At 46.9% G+C, this 18,281-nt stretch overlaps 1 long non-coding RNA gene and 2 other non-coding genes across 3 annotated transcripts in view; 1 reads left to right on the top strand and 2 right to left on the bottom strand.

The window, feature by feature from the left end:
• LOC135243992 (uncharacterized) overlaps window positions 1-18,281 on the bottom strand; it is a 118,250-nt gene that overhangs the window by 57,551 nt on the left and 42,418 nt on the right. The gene's annotated exons all lie outside the window — the stretch shown is intronic.
• trnaf-gaa (transfer RNA phenylalanine (anticodon GAA)) lies at window positions 10,542-10,614 on the top strand. The gene has a single exon. It is a non-coding gene; the product is annotated as a tRNA-Phe (tRNA).
• On the bottom strand, window positions 12,091-12,163 carry trnaa-agc (transfer RNA alanine (anticodon AGC)). Its single transcript has one exon. It is a non-coding gene; the product is annotated as a tRNA-Ala (tRNA).

The raw sequence follows: 18,281 nt of genomic DNA, 5'->3' as shown, positions 1-18,281 counted from the left end.
GGCCATGGTGAACCCTTTTGTACATGCACTACACAAAGGTCAAGTATGTGGTGGTGGCTGCCTAATGAATGCATTGTCTGGGCATGCTTTCACAGCGGTCAGGATGAAAAAAAAGGGGGCGGGGCTGGCCATAGGCAGTTCAATTACAGTAGAGAAGCAAAGGTAAAATAAAATTTAAAAATAATTTCTTTCCTTATATGACTCAAAAATGTTTGTAGTTTCAGTAGTTAACTACACAAAAAATGGCAAGAAAGTAATTTAACTACTTGAATCACTATGCAAATATGAATGTAGTTGAACTACCAGCAAGCTACTGCAAAATGTAGTTAAACTACTAGTTTAATTACATGTAGTTCACTACTCCCCAACACTGGGGAGCGGGTCCTCTTCCACAGAGGCCGCCATGTTGCACCGCCATGTTTCTACAGTAGCCCAAAATGGACAAACGGCTCTAGAGGGGGCCCGGGTTTCTCTTCATCAGGCACAAATCTTTCGTCTCACGCTTACCAGGTGTGAGACGAGGGATGTGCGGGGTGTGATTGGAGCAGGTGTCTCTCTTTTCTTTTCTCCTTTTCTCTCTCTGTCTCCCTCTCCTCTGAAGGTCTGGTGGAAAAGCGCCTGGTCCGCTGTGTTTGACCAGTGGACCAGGCCGGACCCGACAGCTTTTGGGGGGAAGCAGGTACCAGTGGCTTGACCACGACCTGCCGAACCCCCCACTCACAGACGAAAGACCTGCTCTCAGGAGCTCCCCTGCCGGAAGACTCCTGCCATCTGGGGACCTACACCACTGCTGTGGAACGCCCAACGCCAGAGTCCAGAGGGGAGTACAGAGCTGCCCGGAGAGAAGGCCCGTAGCGCCTCGCTCTCCGGGCCATCCCAGCTTTGCCGAGTCTTCGCCCTCGCTTCCTGGCTCTCCTCTCTTGCTCTCCAGACCGCAGCAGGACCATCAGGTGGACCCGGAGGACGAGGCCAAGGAGCAGGCAGACAGGGGGACCCGAGGACCTCCCCCCAACGACGGTGGCGGTGCCCGGATCCAGTGAGACCAGCTACTTGGATCAACGCCTGGCGCCATCTGCCGGAAGGGAGGTCCCACTGCGCCTTGCGGAGCTGATCTCCGACCAGCTCCCTTGGTGCGGCAACGTTTGGTCCCCCTGGGACGGACCAGCAACCGCTTAGCGCTGTACCTGTGCTTCTTCCCTTTACCTGCTTAGGTCCGGCCTGAGGGAGAGGGAGGATGGCTTCGGGAGTGCAGCCAGGAGTCCGATGCCACAACGCCGTCCGGATGACCTTCCAGAACAGCGGAGAAGGGGGCAGCGGTGCTAGTGGCCCCCCCCAGGTGGCACAAGGGGCGAAGGGCGCAGCCGTAAGGGGCGCCGCTGAGCCAGCAGCTACTGGGGGGGCAAGCAATGCCGCTGCCCCAAACAGCAACAGGAGAGTGACAGGTTTGACCTGCCTAGAATTTAGCCGGGCAGTGCTCCAGCGAGCTATGGGCTTTGTGCCTGGCGACCTGAACTGCCTGGTGAAGGTTCCGGGTAATGCAGATATCTTTGAGATAAGTTTTCGGACTGCAAATATCCTGGAGAGGTTCTGGAACCTCTATAGAGAGGGGAAGGGTAAGGCCCCCCTCAGTAATTTCGATGTAGAGCCCCTGTCCGACACGGAAAACAAGGTGGTCACTGTACAGTTCTATAATGAGGTTGTACAGGACCACGACATGAGTACGTGGTTGGGCAGGTATGGTCTTGTTAAATCCGAAGCCCGGAGAGTCCTTGATGAGGACGGAGTCTGGACCGGAGCCAGGAAATGGCTGGTCCAACTCAAACCCGACCCCTCTGCACCAGGGGGGGTATGCCACATCCCCAGCTCCATCACGCTGGGGAGACATAGGGGTGTGGTGTTCTACTACGGCATGCCCAAGCTGTGCAGGAACTGCCGCGAGTTAGGTCACTTAGCCGCAGCCTGCACAGTGGTCAAGTGCAAGACGTGTGGCGGCGAGCACAAGACCAGGGCATGCCGTGATCCAAAGCCCTGCAATCTCTGCAGAGCGAGGGGGCATCTCTTTAGAGACTGCCCCCTCTCGTACGCGAACAGGGCTAGGAGCACCGCGCCCCCTCCACTATCTGCTGCCCCCCCTTTGGCCCCACCGCCTCCCCCGCCCACCCCCATGCCACGCACCAGACCACCCACTCCTACCCCCTCCCAGCCTGGAAGCCCACCCCCACATGCACAGACCACAGCACAAGACCCTACCTGCGGTATCACCACCCCTGGAACCCCCAACTCCACAGCGCCCCCTGCCGAACTAGGTCCCACCAAACCCGTCACGGTCAAGGAGGAGCCTGACTCCGACACCCCCATTGTGGTGTTGGAGTCAGACTCCTCAACATCAGAATCCTATTCTATTACACCCTGGCAAAAAATCAAAAAAAGAAAGGGCAAACGCATCAGATCCCCAACCACAGCAAAACAACAACCTCCCAGTCAACCTCCCAACCCAGCAATAGTTCGCCAGACAACACAACCTACAAAACAATCGACACAGCTACATTCCAAACCGGAACATAGAACACAACTTACAGCCAGGCCTGAGCCCCCTCCCCGCCCTACAAAACCACCTACACCACCGCCCATATATCACAATGAAATCCTACAAACTACCATCACTGCCCACCCTAGAATCACTAGGGACCAGCCAGCCTCCGGTCCAGACCCTGTTAAAGGATCTGGAGCATCATCCTCCTCTCAGGGCCCTCCAGGGACTGGGGGGAAGCCTGGGGCAAGAACACCTGCCCCCACCTCTCCAGGACGGAACCTCCCAGGCAGTCAGGAGGGGAGGCCTGTGAGTGCACATGGTCCAGGGGTGAGTAGGCGCCTCAATAACCAGGACATCGTCAATCAAAAACTCAACAAAATCTGCAAGGACATCGCAAACAGCAACATCGGTTCATAAATCATACACAACAATAAAACTCATGGCACATTCACTAACAATTTCATCACTAAACACACGAAGCATCAGAGACCCTGCCAAAAGACACACAGTATTCTCCATTCTGTCTCAGGTCCCCTCAGACGTCATCCTGCTCCAGGAATGTGGCATTCTGTTCCGGGAGTTGGATGGCGTTCTGGGGGAGGAATGGAGAATGGGAGACTCTCTCTGGTCTGGCTCTAACATCGCCAGAGCTGATGGGGTCGGCACGTTGGTGAAAAATCCCTATGTACATATAACATCAAGCAACATCGTAGAGAGTGGGCGAATCCTCGTCACCGATTTCGAGGTCGGGACCACCACATGGTGACCGTGTCCCTGGCCTGGAAGAAACCTATAACCGTGGGTAAGGGGCTCTGGCGAATGAACACCAGCCATCTCCAAGACACCAGGTGCGACTCTACTTCTCGAGACGTTACCTGGAGTGGGTGAGTCTAAAACACCTCTTTGACTCCCCGGTGGAGTAGTGGGAGATGGTGAAGGAGCGAGTGCGAGGCTACTTCCGGGCGGAGGAAGGCGAAGGAAAGGAGGGCAGTTTTTGTACATCACAATGCTGCCCTCCAGAGACTGAGCCTCCTCCAGTCCCGAGGCCTGGATGTTAGCAGTGAAATCGCACGGACTCGGCAGAGCCTCACCACCCTCTACCGGGAAGAGCGGAAAAAATTTACTTTCCGCTCCAAGCTCCAGGGCCTCGAGGAGGATGAGAAGTGCACACGGTTTTTCTTCCGCAGGGCGCGGTCTAAGACTAATAACATCTTGTCTCTCTACAACAACAGAGGTGTGGTGGTGTCTGAAGAGGCGGAGGTCCGGGAGGTGGCCGGGGAGTTCTACGGGGGCCTTTATAGTGAGAGGCCCTCCGACAGGGCTCTCATGGACACCTTCCTGGGCCGCCTTGACAGACGTCTGGGTGACGAGCAGATGGAGTCGGAGTTGAGCACCGAGGAGCTCACCCGGGCCGTGCTCTTCCTCAAGCAACACAAAGCTCCGGGTCCTGACGGAATCCCAGCCGAGTTCTACCAAACTTACTGGGATCTCCTGAAGGAGGACGTGGCTGAAGTTTTCAGAGCGGCGTACAGGGAGGGGCGGTTGGGGGCCTCACTGAGACAGAGCTTAGTAGCTCTTGTCCCAAAGAAGGGGGACCTGAAGGACCTCCGTAACTGGCGACCGATCAACCTCCTCTCAGTCGACTATAAGATCATGGCGAAGGCGCTGATGAGGAGGTTCCAAGGCCTGATTACATCGGTGATCGGACCGGACCAGACCTGCAGCGTGCAGGGGAGGTCCATTAAAGACAACCTGCTCCTCGTGAGGGATTTAATCATCCACTCCGGGGAGCGGCGGTCCCCCTTGTGCCTTCTCAGTCTCGACCAGGAGAAGACATTTGACCGGGTGAGTCATGTGTGCCTGGAGAGAGTGCTGGAGAGAATGAACATCCCTGGCCCCCTCCGGTGTTGGACGAAGATCTGCCTGACTGACATAACGGGCAGAGTGGTTGTCAACCGGCAGCCCTCTGACCCGTTTGCCATCAGGTCTGGCGTCAGGCAGGGGTGCCCTCTCTCATCTCTCCTGTACGTCATCTACCTAGAACCGTTTCTCCAGGCCATCAGGGCCAGCCCTGGAGTGGCGGGTTACCCGCTGCCGGGGGCTAGGGGAGAGCAGCTAAAGTTGATGGCGTACATGGACGACATCACCATCGTCGCCACGGATAGTCGCTCCATCGCTTGTGCCACCAAGGTGTTGGACAACTTCTGTGCGGCCACTGGCGCCCTGGTCAACAGGGACAAGAGCAAACTGTTTCTGTCTCCCTATTATAGTGAGCCTCTAACCGTTTCCTTCCCTGTACGCAGGAGCTGGAGTGCGCGGCCCCTGACCATGGCGGGTAAGATCCTTGTCCTGAAGGCAATTGTCCTGCCCATTCTTCTCTATGTGGGGAGGGTGTTTCCCCCAGACAAGGCCACCAGCAAACAAATTGCTAGGTTGGCCTTTCGCTTTGTCTGGGGGAGCAATATGGAGAAACTGAGTAGAGCCACCCTCCTCAAAGAGGAGAGGAATGGGAGGCGGGGGGTCCCGGACATAGTTACAATTCTTATGGTGCAAGGTCTGGCCGCCCTTGTCCAGTACGCTGGGAAGGTGGGAAAGGCATCTGGTGCCTTTGCCAGGTACTATGCCACCCCCTTCCTGCGGGCAATGGGCCTGGGTGTGCTGGACCTCACCATACCGTATAGCGGTGATCCCCCCTATGTCTATCAGGCCCTGAAGGACTTTGCTTTCAGGACGGGATTGCCCAGGGCTGGCCTGACCTCGTGGAGCTATAAAATCATCATGGCTCATTTAAGATCTAACGAGACTGCCACACTCCCGAGGTCAGGGCCGGCCTGGGACCCGCAAGTCATCTGGGCAAATGTGACACACAAGTGTCTTACCAACAAACAAAAAGACATTGCCTGGATGACAGCTCACAGGTGTCTCCCCACAAGAGTTTTTATGTACCGCAGGCACTTAGCCCTCACTGAGCGCTGCCCCCACGGTTGCACTGACTCGGAACATATTAACCACCTGTTCTGGGAGTGCACCGTGGCTAGGCGGGTCTGGGGCCTTGTTGTTTCCTCTGTCTCCCAAAACAGGTTGCTGCCGAGGTCCTCCCTGACGGCTGAGAGAGTCCTCTATGGTCCCCGAGACGGACTAAAGACAATGGAGCTCCAGCGTCAGTGGGGGATCATCAACACCGTCAGGCAGGTCCTGTGGGAGACAAGAAACATCAAGGTCTACCAAAAAACATCAGTGGACCTGGTCACTCTCAGGAGGAGGATACAGAACCTCCTCCAGGATGGCGTACTGGTGGACTTCCGAAAGAACAAGGACCTGGCGAGAGAGAAATGGGGGGTGGACCACTGGAAAGAACTCATCATATAGTCCAAATGGTAATGGTAAATGGACTGCATTTATATAGCGCTTTTATCCAAAGCGCTTTACAATTGATGCCTCTCATTCGCCAGAGCGAAGGTGTCTTGCTCAAGGACACTTCGACATGCCCAGGGCGGGGTTTGAACTGGCAACCCTCCGACTGCCAGACAATCGGTCTTACCTCCTGAGCTATGTCGCTAGTCCACCCCCCTAGGAGGGGCACCCGCTCTTCACCCCAACCCGAGCACACGTATTGTTGTTTATTTTTTTAAGGAACACAGTATTTATTGTAAATATTCTTAAAATAATTTTGTCTTGTGATTATTAGTTAAAATATAGGTAGGCTTGTTTCGTATTAGGTTTCCTTTTTCTGAGTGTTTAGATTTTTTTGAAGGATTGCATGGTAGCATGCTGTCATGGTCCTGCGTTCCTGTCTGCGTTTTCCCTGTTGGGCCGCCAAAACACTTCTGTTTTGTGTCCTGCTCCCCCTGTGTTAATTGTATGATTGTTTCCAATTGTCTAATCATTGTTTTCTGGCTGTCTCGTTTTCCCTTCCCCTTCCGTGGCCTGATTGTTCATGGTGCCCTCCTGTGTCTCGTCAGTGTGTTCTATTTAAGTTGCCCTCTTGCTTAACTCAGGTGCTGGATTCTTGCGGTATGTCTGGTTGTTCTGTGCGCCCCTCCTCAAATCTGCTCCATGCGTTCCTGTCTATGTTCTGGTTTCCTTGTGTTTGTTTCCACTTGTGTTCTCTCCTGAATGTATGTATTCTGCCCGCTTCGGTTCCGCTTGTGCCTTGTGTGTTTTCTGTCCTGCCGGTGTTCCGCCCTGCCTGTGTTCTGTTTTGGTTTTTTTTAGGTTCTTAAGTATCTTTTTGTGTTTGTGGTTTTGCCCCTCGTGGCCTTTTGTTTGTTCCCTGTTGATTTAGTAAAGTCTTTGTTTCCCTTCATTTGGAGTTTTGTGTTTTTGACCTCTGCGTTTGGGTCCAACCCCCCCACGCATCCTGACACATGCAATTACAAGTCCGTACAATTCAGTTGATACGCAGAGTCACCCGCTAGTCACGATGTCTATAGTCGCGAAGTCCATTGCTTGTTTTCCCCGCCATTGTACGCATGCTCCTGAGCGGTGTTCGGAGGTATAAAGTCGTAGCCACGAGTTGATATGCACAACGAAAGCGTAGATTGAAAATTACGTGACTGTTTTTTACATTTCTTAAATTTATTATAAACAAGACAATACCTTATAGCCACCTCGAAAATAAACATATTTTCTACACTTTCTTCTAAATGTACTGTTGGAAAATTGTTAATAAGGACTAAAATAAATTACTACTACTACTGTTGCAAAATGAACTTCTCCTGGTCTTACATACAAAATGTATTCACTCTTGCCTCTCTTTTGGCATTAGAATAGCATATGAAACCTATAATTATGTCGGTTGTATTTGTTCAAAAACACCTGTATCCACACATCAGTGGCTACAGTTAATACTGGTGACGTTTGGCTGAATATATTCAATGATCAGGTACATGTTTTATATCATTTGGACTCAACGTACGCACTGCAATGACATGCTGATTGTGGAAATTACTTGCAACCCGGAACATGTACAAGTAATTGATCAACGGAATAATGGATATAAGCTGTTATGCAAGCATAAATTGAATTTCATCAATGATTTTCATCATTACTTAAGTTTCTTAAAACTTATATATATATATATATATAGGCTAGATAATGCTACTTATAAAATATTTATTTACAGTGTAACGTCGTGTGTAGTAACCTACAATGTTAAAAGCTAATAATTGTCAGCTTTAGGCCAAAAAAATGTCTAAAACATGAACGAAAATCTTGTGGTGAACACAAAGAGCATCGTGCAGGGCAATCATGTATGAAATCAGTTTCTAGTTTACTTGGATCTCAATGTGTAGCAGGTAGATGTTAAGACTATACTTTCAGGAACAATTTCTGTAGTTTGTAACTGAGAAACTATAGAAGAAACTTTGCACAGCGGCAGTATTGTTGCCTATGAGGTGCATCCGAGGCGTGATTATTGCTACTTTGCTTTTCTTGGCATGTGCTGGGGTTTCTCTTCATTCAGCACAAATCTTTCGCCTCATATTCTGGTGGATTGTCTCTCATCTATTCCTCTCTTTTGAAGGTCTGGTGGGGAACTACAGTACCAGTGGTTTGACCACAGCTGTGATGGAACTCCAGACCGGCGGAAAAGGCCGGACTCCGCAAGCGTTTGGGGGAAAGCAGATAGCAGCAGGACCAACAGGCCAGACCTGGAGGACGAGCTCAAGGAGCAGACAGAAGGACCAGTGCACCTCCTGGAATGGACGGTGTCTTCTGAGACCTCAATTGAGGATCAATGCCTGGCACCTTGCAGTACAGGGAGGTCCCCACGCAGAGGGGGGAGCTACTGTCGGCCCCTCTTTGTCTGCACGTCAAGTTCTAAGGGACGGGCAACCAACTCCTGAGTGCTGTCCTGTGTTCCTTTTGTCCTCAGCTGGAGTCTGGACACGGAGAGAGGGAGGATGGCACCAGGCATGCGCCGCCACAATGCCGTCAGACTCACCTGGATTCGGGCAGAAGAAGCGGGGGGCAGCTGCACCAACCAAGACCATCCGGCAGGACAGGGGGTTGAAGGCGCAGCCATAGTGGGCGTCTGTCAGCCAGCAACTGTTGGAGGGCCTACAATGCAGCTGCCCCAGACCCAGCCAGGAATGAGCCGAGAGTGACAGGTCTGACCCACCTGGAATTTAGTCGGGCAGTGCTCCAGAGAGCCATGGGCTTTGTGCATGCGGACCTGAACTGCCTGGTAAAGGTTCCTGGTTCCACAGATATATTTGAAGTTAGCTTCAAAAATCCAAATGTCCTGGAGAGGTTCTGGAACAGAGAGGGAAAAGATAGGAGTCCCCTTAGTAACTTCGCAGTTGAGCCCCGGTCTGACACGGAGTCCAAAGTGGTCACTGTGCAGTTTTATAACGAGGCTGTACAGGACCACAATGTGGCAACATGGTTGGACAGGTATGCCACTGTAAAATCTGAAGCCAGAAAGGTCCTGGATGAGGATGGTGTGTGGACTGGGGCTTGGAGATGGTTGGTTCAACAGAAAACTGATCCCTCTGCAGTGGGGGAAGTAAGTCATATCCCCAGCACAATCACTCTGGGGAGAAATAGGGGCGTGGTCTTCTATCATGGCATGCCCAAGCTGTGCAGGAACTGCGGCGAGCTAAGTCACTTAGCTGCAGCCTGCACAGTGGTTAAGTGTAGAACTTGTGGAGGTGAACACGAGACCAGGGCATGCCGTGACCCCAAGCCCTGTAATCTGTGCGGAGCGAGGGGACATCTGTACCGAGACTGCCCCCTCTCATATGCCAACAGGGCTAGGGACACCGCGCCCCCACCACCACCATCGTACTCTATTCCCCCCCATCCCCCCACTCTAATCCCAAGAGCAGACCTCAAAGAGCAATCTCAGACTGATGCACAACCTTCCTCACAATGCACTACACAGGAGTCCCTAGTCACTAGTAACACTGCTCCCCCCTCAAACCAAAGCCCCCTACATAACACAACCGGTTACTAACACTGTCACCGTTAAAATGGAGCCAGACTCTGATACCCCCATCAGATATCGATTTAAGTTCATGTTCTAACCTGTCATTTATTTTGAGCCTAAACTACTGAAAACTTTTTTATTGTTATGATTAAGCTTTAAAAAATGTTTGCGCCTTTTGTGCGTAAACATAGTTTCCACGGCTCAGAAAGGTGAAAAAAAACATTTACGCTCGACACTATAAAAAGGTGTGCTGCATGTCTGCAGTTCTGTGCACTGAGAGCAGCCTGTGGCAGTGTGGGAACATCGTTGTCAATCATGAGCCCCTTTCACACATGGAACCTGTAGCGTTGCTGTATCAACATTGCAGTTCATCTTTAAAAGCAGCCAGATGTTTCACTGAATATTAACCTTAGCAAAGATATTAATGCCACCAGCACAATACAGTTGAGGAGTGATAGTTTTAAGATAACTAATGGCAACATTTCTAACCAATGTCGCACATTTATATGACCCCAAAAAGCTCATGTTAGGTAAAAAATGGAAGCATGCTTATCAGCTAAAAATCATTTAACCTATTTGTACGCAGTTGTTTTTGGTACAATGCAGCGAAAATTATTCTGTCAGCAAGGTTAAATAGCTGACTATATCTGCCATTAATATGTGATGATAGCCAGCTTGCTAAATTGGGTAACAAAACAACTTAACACTAGAAGAGGCATACCAGGGAGAAGTATAGCATAGCAGGCAAGCATTTTGGTAATGGTGCTCTCAAAACAGACAAAGCCATGTGGAGCAAGGACAGTGGCTCTGTTCGTTCCATATCAAAAATGACACAGCAGACGTGCAGTATCTTCAAAATTGCAATGTCTTGTATTTGTGCAAGAATTGTTGAGAGGGTAAACGCATTAAAGTATTTTTTAAAGAAACTGTTGCAATTTTACTCAAGTCCGACATACTTTAGCATGCTTTGTACAGAACTTGTGCTGCTTCTGCTCCCACCGGAGCCCTGGTGGAAGATTTCTGTCCATCCTACCAGGCCCAGCCCCGGCAAATCCGAGGAATGCTGTAAACTGTGTGGCTGAAATAGCTCAGCTGGGAGAGCGTTAGACTGAAGATCTAAAGGTCCTTGGCTCGATCCCGGGTTTCGGCAATGGGAGCTGTTTCGTCTTTTGATGAGTAGAGCTGAGCCCTCTGCCTGAGTTTACCGACTGCTCACCCTCCTGCTTAAGCTACCGATTTCACAGAGTGAAATCAAGTTCTAAGATTTGTACAGTTTACAGTTACAGACCAAGTTCCTGAGATGTGGACCTGCACGAAAAGCCATGTGCGGCAGTGTGGGAACATCGCTGTCAATCATCATTTGTACTTCATTGTTGCTGATTACTTACTGGGGAGGGGAAATGAGAGAACTGACTGTAGAAGGCTCTATTGACTTTTTGCTGAGGCGTGATTCAATTGCAGATGAGATAACGGCCCGAGATAAACTGGTTTCCCTTCTCACTTGGGGTCCGTCCCAATACTCAAAAAATGTATAATCCTTTCTTCCACTGCTTCCGGGGCCCCAGAGGCCATTGTGTCCTTCCTATTTCCAATGTCCCGATATTGGATGAGACTAGGGAAACGGCTTCAGACTGTGCTTCTCGTCACCTCCCGGAAAAGGATACATCGATTTGTCTTACCGCGGAAGTCTTTTCACATTTCCGTCTGACACTATCGTGATCACGCCCACAGAGATTGAAAGACCTTCCCACCGAATCGGGAACACTATCCAAACTTTAGAAAGCGGGGATGGCGGAGAACCTTACTATCCAGAAGATGGGTCTATTGCCACCAAATTTGATTTCAGATGCTACAGTGGGAAATAAAAGTTTCTCACTGTGAACACTGACATTATATTAACAGTGAGAAACATCGACTTTGATGACGGAGAAGAAAATAGGCTGTCATTTTGACTTCACACCTCTTCCCCCTCTCCTTTCCTTTCCGAGTCTCCCCCCTCCACACACTTCTGGGTAGGACATAGGTGGTAGGAGGGGAGCGGAGGAAAAAAGTAGATTATTGGTACACACCCAAAGAATAGTTCCAATTGATAATTTTATATGTCCTTGTGTTCACCGTCCTCGCTTGGCCCAGAAATTGCAAGAGGTTGGTCATCGTCAAGGACACTACAACTCATTAAATGCTCCTTGAAGGATCTAGGAGATCGGTAGCTCCCGAAGGATGCTTGAGCACGGAATCCCGAGGGTATCCTTTGCGGAAGTATTTAGTTCGGAAAGAGTGAGACATAAATGATCAACCTGTGGAACTACCTCTCCCTATTTGTCACATCTGGCTTCAAACAGAAGCCAGATGTGACAAATAGTGGCTTCAAAACACGTTTGGCTGAACGAGGACGTCCCCGGTTGGCTAGTACACGCTTCTTTGATTCCGCTGTCCTTGTTCCTTCCGATGGGTGAAGCTTAGGAAAGGACACAAGGAGGTAAAGGTAAGCGATTGGAATGAGGTTTCCGGATTCTTCTTCGAATCAAAGTCAGTACTGAATCCATCCATCTGTGTGGCGCTTTTGGTTCCGGTATCCAGGCAAGACACAGGAAAATGACTGCCGGGGGACTTGTGAAGGCGAAGATGGAGAATGCGGGCATCGATCCCGCTGCCTCTCGCATGCTAAGCGAGCGCTCTACCACTTGAGCTAATTCCCCACTGCAGAAACAGCTGAAGCCATCTCCAGAATCGGCGGTGTTGTCCGTCGTCAACAGGGATCCCTGGGTCCGGAAAGAGTGAGACATAAATGATCAACCTGTAGAACTACCTCTCCCTATTTGTCACATCTGGCTTCAAACAGAAGCCAGATGTGACAAATAGTGGCTTCAAAACACGTTTGGCTGAACGAGGACGTCCCCGGTTGGCTAGTACACGCTTCTTTGATTCCGCTGTCCTTGTTCCTTCCGATGGGTGAGGCTTAGGAAAGGACACAAGGAGGTAAAGGTAAGCGATTGGAATGAGGTTTCCGGATTCTTCATCAGAATTCCAGTTGGTCAAAAGTTATACACCATACTTCAAGTGGACTGTCTCTTTAAACAGTCTGGAATATTTCAGACATTGATGTGATGACTTTTTAGAAGCTTGGCCAATTGTCATAATTAGTAGTTAATTGGGAGTTAATTGGCCCCTGTGGCTGTATTTAAGAGGCTACCTTTAGAGCCACTGCCTTTTTGCTCATGATACCTCATTTCACTTGGAACTATTTGGTACAGTGCATGCAATCTGTGTCTGCCATGCTCAATGAAAGAAGTACTGGTACAATGTTAAAACAGATATGTACGTTTCGCTATAAATAGAATAGAATAGCTGCTATAAATTTCATGTGTTTGTTTGTACATCTTATTATTTACAACTTCAGAAAATGTCCAAAGTATGCTTCATTGCACACATAAACATCCCGGTCAATGCAAAAATATACATTAGAATAGAAATAATGTTCATGAAAAATCTCCTGAAAGTGAATCTTTACCTCCTCATACCCTGCCATAATTAAACTTGCTGATGTGATAAATGATTTATCTGCTCAGTTACTTTTACATATGTGTTGTGGGTCAAAGAAAGTTCTGGGTAAAGCTATTAAGATACAGATTAAATTAAATAACTGTCCTTTCATGTGGGGTCCATGATTTCTCTGTGTGAGAAATTAACTAATTTTGCAGTTAATGTTAGTTTATACAAAAAAACATTTTTTTAAATATTGAAAGTATTTGAAAATGTAAGATCCTTTTATAAGTACATCACTTTAAACTTATCATGGGGGGACCCCTGGATTCCTTTGAGCCTGAGTGGGGGTCACTGGACTAGAAAATGTTGAAGACCCGTTTTAGCATTTGAAATTGTAAAGTTAAATTATATAGGTAAACCTGTCAGATGATTCATTTATTTGTTTTGACAACAGCGACATTTCTGCTTTTTACAAACTGATATTGTTATTGAACGTTTCTTGGGATCACAATGCCCACACAGCCCTGGCATACATGATTTGGAAAGGACAGTATATGCATGTCACTTTCAGTTTTAACATTTTCATTTAGCATAGGCCTTTATCCACAGCAACTTGTAGTGCAGGATAAAGTATACATTTTCTATCAGTATGTGTGGTCCCTAGGAATAAAACCCGTGACCATTGGCATTGCTAGCACCTTGTTCAACCAGTTAGGCTACAGGAACCCATTTTCTATAATATTATTACAATCAATAAGGGTGGACTCTTCTACAGTTAATTAAAATGGAGATTAGGCTAAATTCAACCTTTAAGATTTGTGTTCCACGCCATAGTGAAGGGGTATGAGGACATAACCACCAGTTTCTTGCGGGAGGCAGGCCACCTTGCGGAACAGATCCGTTTCACGCGGTAGACCTCTTTTCATCCTGCCCTGCCCATTTCCTGTGTACACTATATTTAGAAGTTTGGAGCTGCACGGTTGTTGAAATAATGTTGAAGTGTGGTGCTGGTGCATAATTTCACACGCAAAACTGCCATCTGCAATGTTTTCTTGAATGAAAGCAAATCTGTCATCTCTCAAGAGAAAACTGTCTTTTTCTTTCACAGAAAGAAACACTTTAGGCTGTGTGTCAGGTTGTTTTGCTTTCGTTCACTTCTGCATGTTCAATTTCCGACAAACACCTGGTGACCTGTTCTAGGGGACTTTTCCCGCTCCTCACGTTTCTTGATTTGTTGCAGATAGTTTTCAAAAGGAAAACAGGAAATTTCATTTAATGAACAGTTGAAGTGGCTGACATCTTCATGAAACTGGATTAGTCCATGTACATTGTACACAGGAAAACACTTGCCATGCAGATCAGCACAGCACATGACAAAGGGTTTCATTAGTTCATGAGCAAATTGGAGGTAAGCATTCTGAGTCCTCTCATCTGACTCCAGCATTATCGACATGGCTACTGTCAAGGACAGGAAATGTTTGTATCTTTCAGGGGACAACACATTTTTTTAGTACCACAGGTCCCGGGTATAACAAAAACTGCCGTAGTTCGGTGGCCTTCCACCTGTCAAGTTCATGTAAACCCCGGGTTGCCAAGAAAATTCACTCGGCATCTTCCCTCTCAGTGCATTTAGTTTTTGTGATATTTATTCCTTTTGCCTTACAGATCAACAACAAAGTTTTTTAGGCACCTACAACACATAACTCTACATTATTTGGAATTCATGCAGTGGTGGAATAGATCAAATAGTATTCAGTGTATCCAACATTTTTTTCTTATTCCTGCAGGTAAAGTAACAAAGAAGCTTACACTATAGGTACAAAATACAAGTGTCCCAAGCTACAGAGTATTACTACTGTTCTGAGAGCAGATGTTCAGCTCAGCTTATGGTGCTCAGCGGCACTATGACCTCATTCTCTATCACTGTATCACCAGGAATACAGAGACACAGACATAATTAAAAGGAGTTTTTTAATCAAAGTCTGATTACATTATATGTAACCAATAAATATAATCAACATATACATAAAACCAAGAATTCTTTGTTCAGAATAAATGTCACATCTCAAAAAGCTGCAAAAACATTTTAAAGCAAATCACAATAGCCCTTAAAAGACTGACAGCAGAGGCCTTGCATGGAATGTTTGCATAGTTCTCTGTCTTCCAGCATGGCTGTGTGTAACCATTGGTAACCACTTTCAAAAAAAGTGCCTAATTTCTGTGCAGTGGTAGAGTAGGTAAAACATTGAAAAAACATGAAATTACTGTTCCACTTGTTTACAAGATCCAGTAATCAGACACCAAATTATTACATTTAGGTTGATATATATCTCATATATCAACACATAGCAATTGTTGTTTCTTCCAACATGGAGGATAAATGGCCATTCTAAGCATTCCGTGAAAGGCCTCTATTGTGTACATACTGAATTCAAATTTTGATACATCTTTTCCATTGACGTAAGTGCAAGTGGGTTTCAGCTTTTATTTTGAGGTCTGTATCAAAAACCCTCTGACATGGCCCACTGAGCTAGCACTGAAGTGTCACCTGTATTGTTTCCTGTGTTTGCTTTACACATTATAGCACCATATTGTGGTTAAATCAAAACACATCAATCCAGGCAAAAGAACAAACAAAAAAATCATAACATAATAACAAGATAACAAGCATGCCGTGAGACCATTCTGACCTAAAACCAATAATTTTTAATATTGGCTAGGTGACAAGTGACGGTGAACCTATCATAAAGCTAGCAGGCATTCAAAACCCGTTTCAGAGGGTCTTAGAAAGACGTTATGTCTACACTGCGCGACCACACCATTTAAAAAGCAAGACAGAGCTAGGGAGATTAATTTGGGTCGATTTCATGATGTATTGTGTCATTTGGGCACTGTTATAATATTTGTTGTGGACCAATGAGGTACAGTTTGCGTCACTTCCTGATTACTGCCGAGGGCAAAGCTACAGTAGGGGCTACACTCTGTGGTCACTGGGGTGGGAGGTGGCGCCTCTTGACCTTGAAATTGCGGCTCCGACCACGGTCCACCTGTGCGAAGTCAGAAAATGCAGGCATCCCATTTCATAGTGATTTCATTATGGCGTGTGCTATTTACAGCTGCACTAGACGACCATAAAATAATCCTCCTCTGAAGTTTTTCAGAAACCGAGTCATTTTTACTATTTCCTTTAGCCTACTTAACCAAATAATTAGTTGGCAGAAAGCGTAATCAGCTTGCTATATTTGGTAGTCCAGTAGCCTATGCTAAAAAAGTTCGCAACTTCGGCTACCAAGCCATTTGACTAGCTAGCTAACCCTAACCGGCAAATATTCAAGCTGTCAATGACACCCACCGCACGCGTAGCGACCGCGAGCGCACTACGCACGTAACTGAAGCGTAGTTGAAGTACTGTTTTTATCACAACGGCAGCGGGCGACGTCCTCTACACCAGATGCGAACGCGTCGCGAACCGGCTGCGAAGCTTGTGCCACACAAGCGAACTGAAGCGTAGTTTTTCGCTTCTGTTCTATTTTTCTGCTTGTCGCGCGTCATGATGACCTGTTTATACACAGAAATATGCTCTAAAATGCTAGGTATACATGTTCTGATTTATATTTCATCCTTATATTAGGCTACTGGGGGTGTGTCCCTAGTTCCCTCCCAGATATTTTATAAGCAGCTAAAAAAATACAAGCATTTTCGTTTTTGTGTTGTCCTTGCAGAAAAAACAACAACAACAACAAAAAAAAAACTGGAACCTGGGGAAAAGGCAAACTTAGTTTCGCTATCTTATTTTGCGGAGGGGGTAGCATGAATTTGAAAATACACCACAGAAAGACGTAGCCTATTGAATGATGTAGAAGTGAATGCACCGAGCAGCGGTTTGTTAGCTCGAGTGTTGGAAGGTAGTTTTTAACCAACCATTGCTCAGCCTATTTGACTTCTCCGATGTCTTCATTCGCCGTGCTTTCAAAAACGGCTTGTTAATAAAAATCAGGTAATCCACAGAGCTTTATAAAATCAGATTATTTAGTGGTCTTGCCGATGAAAATGCACCTATTTTATAAATGAAGTTGTAAGCAAGCCTTTATTGCACTTGTACTTCAAAGTTTCAGGTGTTCATGGCTTTGTGGTGTTCATATCCCTTCAAGATTGAACTGTTACGCTATCTTTTTGATGATTAGCTGATTTTACTAAATCTGATCCTATAAATGTTTTGACGTGAATGACAAGACGACACGGGAATTCCCAATGGTTGATTACGGATTATTTATTATTATTATTATTATTATTATGATCATTACATATTCTTCATAAAATTGGCACGCTTGTTAACCAAGTAAATAAATTAACACAGTTTGAGGTTGATTACTATGCAGGCTACGTTGCGATTTAAGCTTATGGTAATTCTTCGAAGCGTTTACTTTCTCGCGTATTTACATGAGTTAACGAAATATTACCAAATTAACAAACTTAAAAAGGTCTCTCACCAAGTATTCACTTAACCCATAATCAACAGCCGTGAACAAACGTGAAATACACTATGTAATCCCACTGCAGACTGCGAGAGCTACTAGGAATATAGAGCTTTAAGCAAGCCTTTGCGCGACACAAACGGAACCTGTGTAGACACGCTACGCGCCGCGCCGTGCTGCTTACGCTACGCGTGCGGTGGGTGCCCGGCGTTAAACAAACATTCAAACATAACATTCTTGCTATTACTAAGGCGGAAGTTATGTGTAAACATACATGCGCATTGGTTTTCTGTCTTCTCCATGGACTTAAAAACTACCTCTCGTTTACTAACATCAGACCACATTACAATTTACTATGTTGACGACACATAAGCCGCGTTTCCACCAAAATTACCCGGAACTTTTAGTCCCAGGAACTACTTTACCAGGAACTAAAGCTTACCAGGTCTAAAGTCCCGCGAAGATTAGGCAAATTAGCCCACTGACTTATGAAAAAGCGACGTTATCGTCGGTCCATCTGTCATATGATTTCTTCTGTAACCCCATACTACCACCGAAGTAGCCTACATTATTTTCTAATAACCGGGACAGCCCGGAGGGGTTTATTCCACTTATATACAACGGGTTACCAACAATGACTATATATGGTTACTTTTGTATTTATTGATTTTTATCGATTTAATCACCTGGAATTGAAATATTCTTCTGCAGCCGTTTGGGCATATTTTACCGTTGTCAAGCAAAACTGTCGTTGGTAGTTGAACTTGGACCGTTGTTATGCAACAAATAGGATATAACAGGCCAATAGTCTGATTGTAACTGTTTTATATATCCTCTCAAACACATTCATTATGTT

This window comes from Anguilla rostrata, chromosome 17 (assembly GCF_018555375.3).
Source record: "Anguilla rostrata isolate EN2019 chromosome 17, ASM1855537v3, whole genome shotgun sequence".
Taxonomy (NCBI): Eukaryota; Metazoa; Chordata; class Actinopteri; order Anguilliformes; family Anguillidae; genus Anguilla; species Anguilla rostrata.
This window is presented reverse-complemented; position numbering and strand designations above follow the sequence as displayed.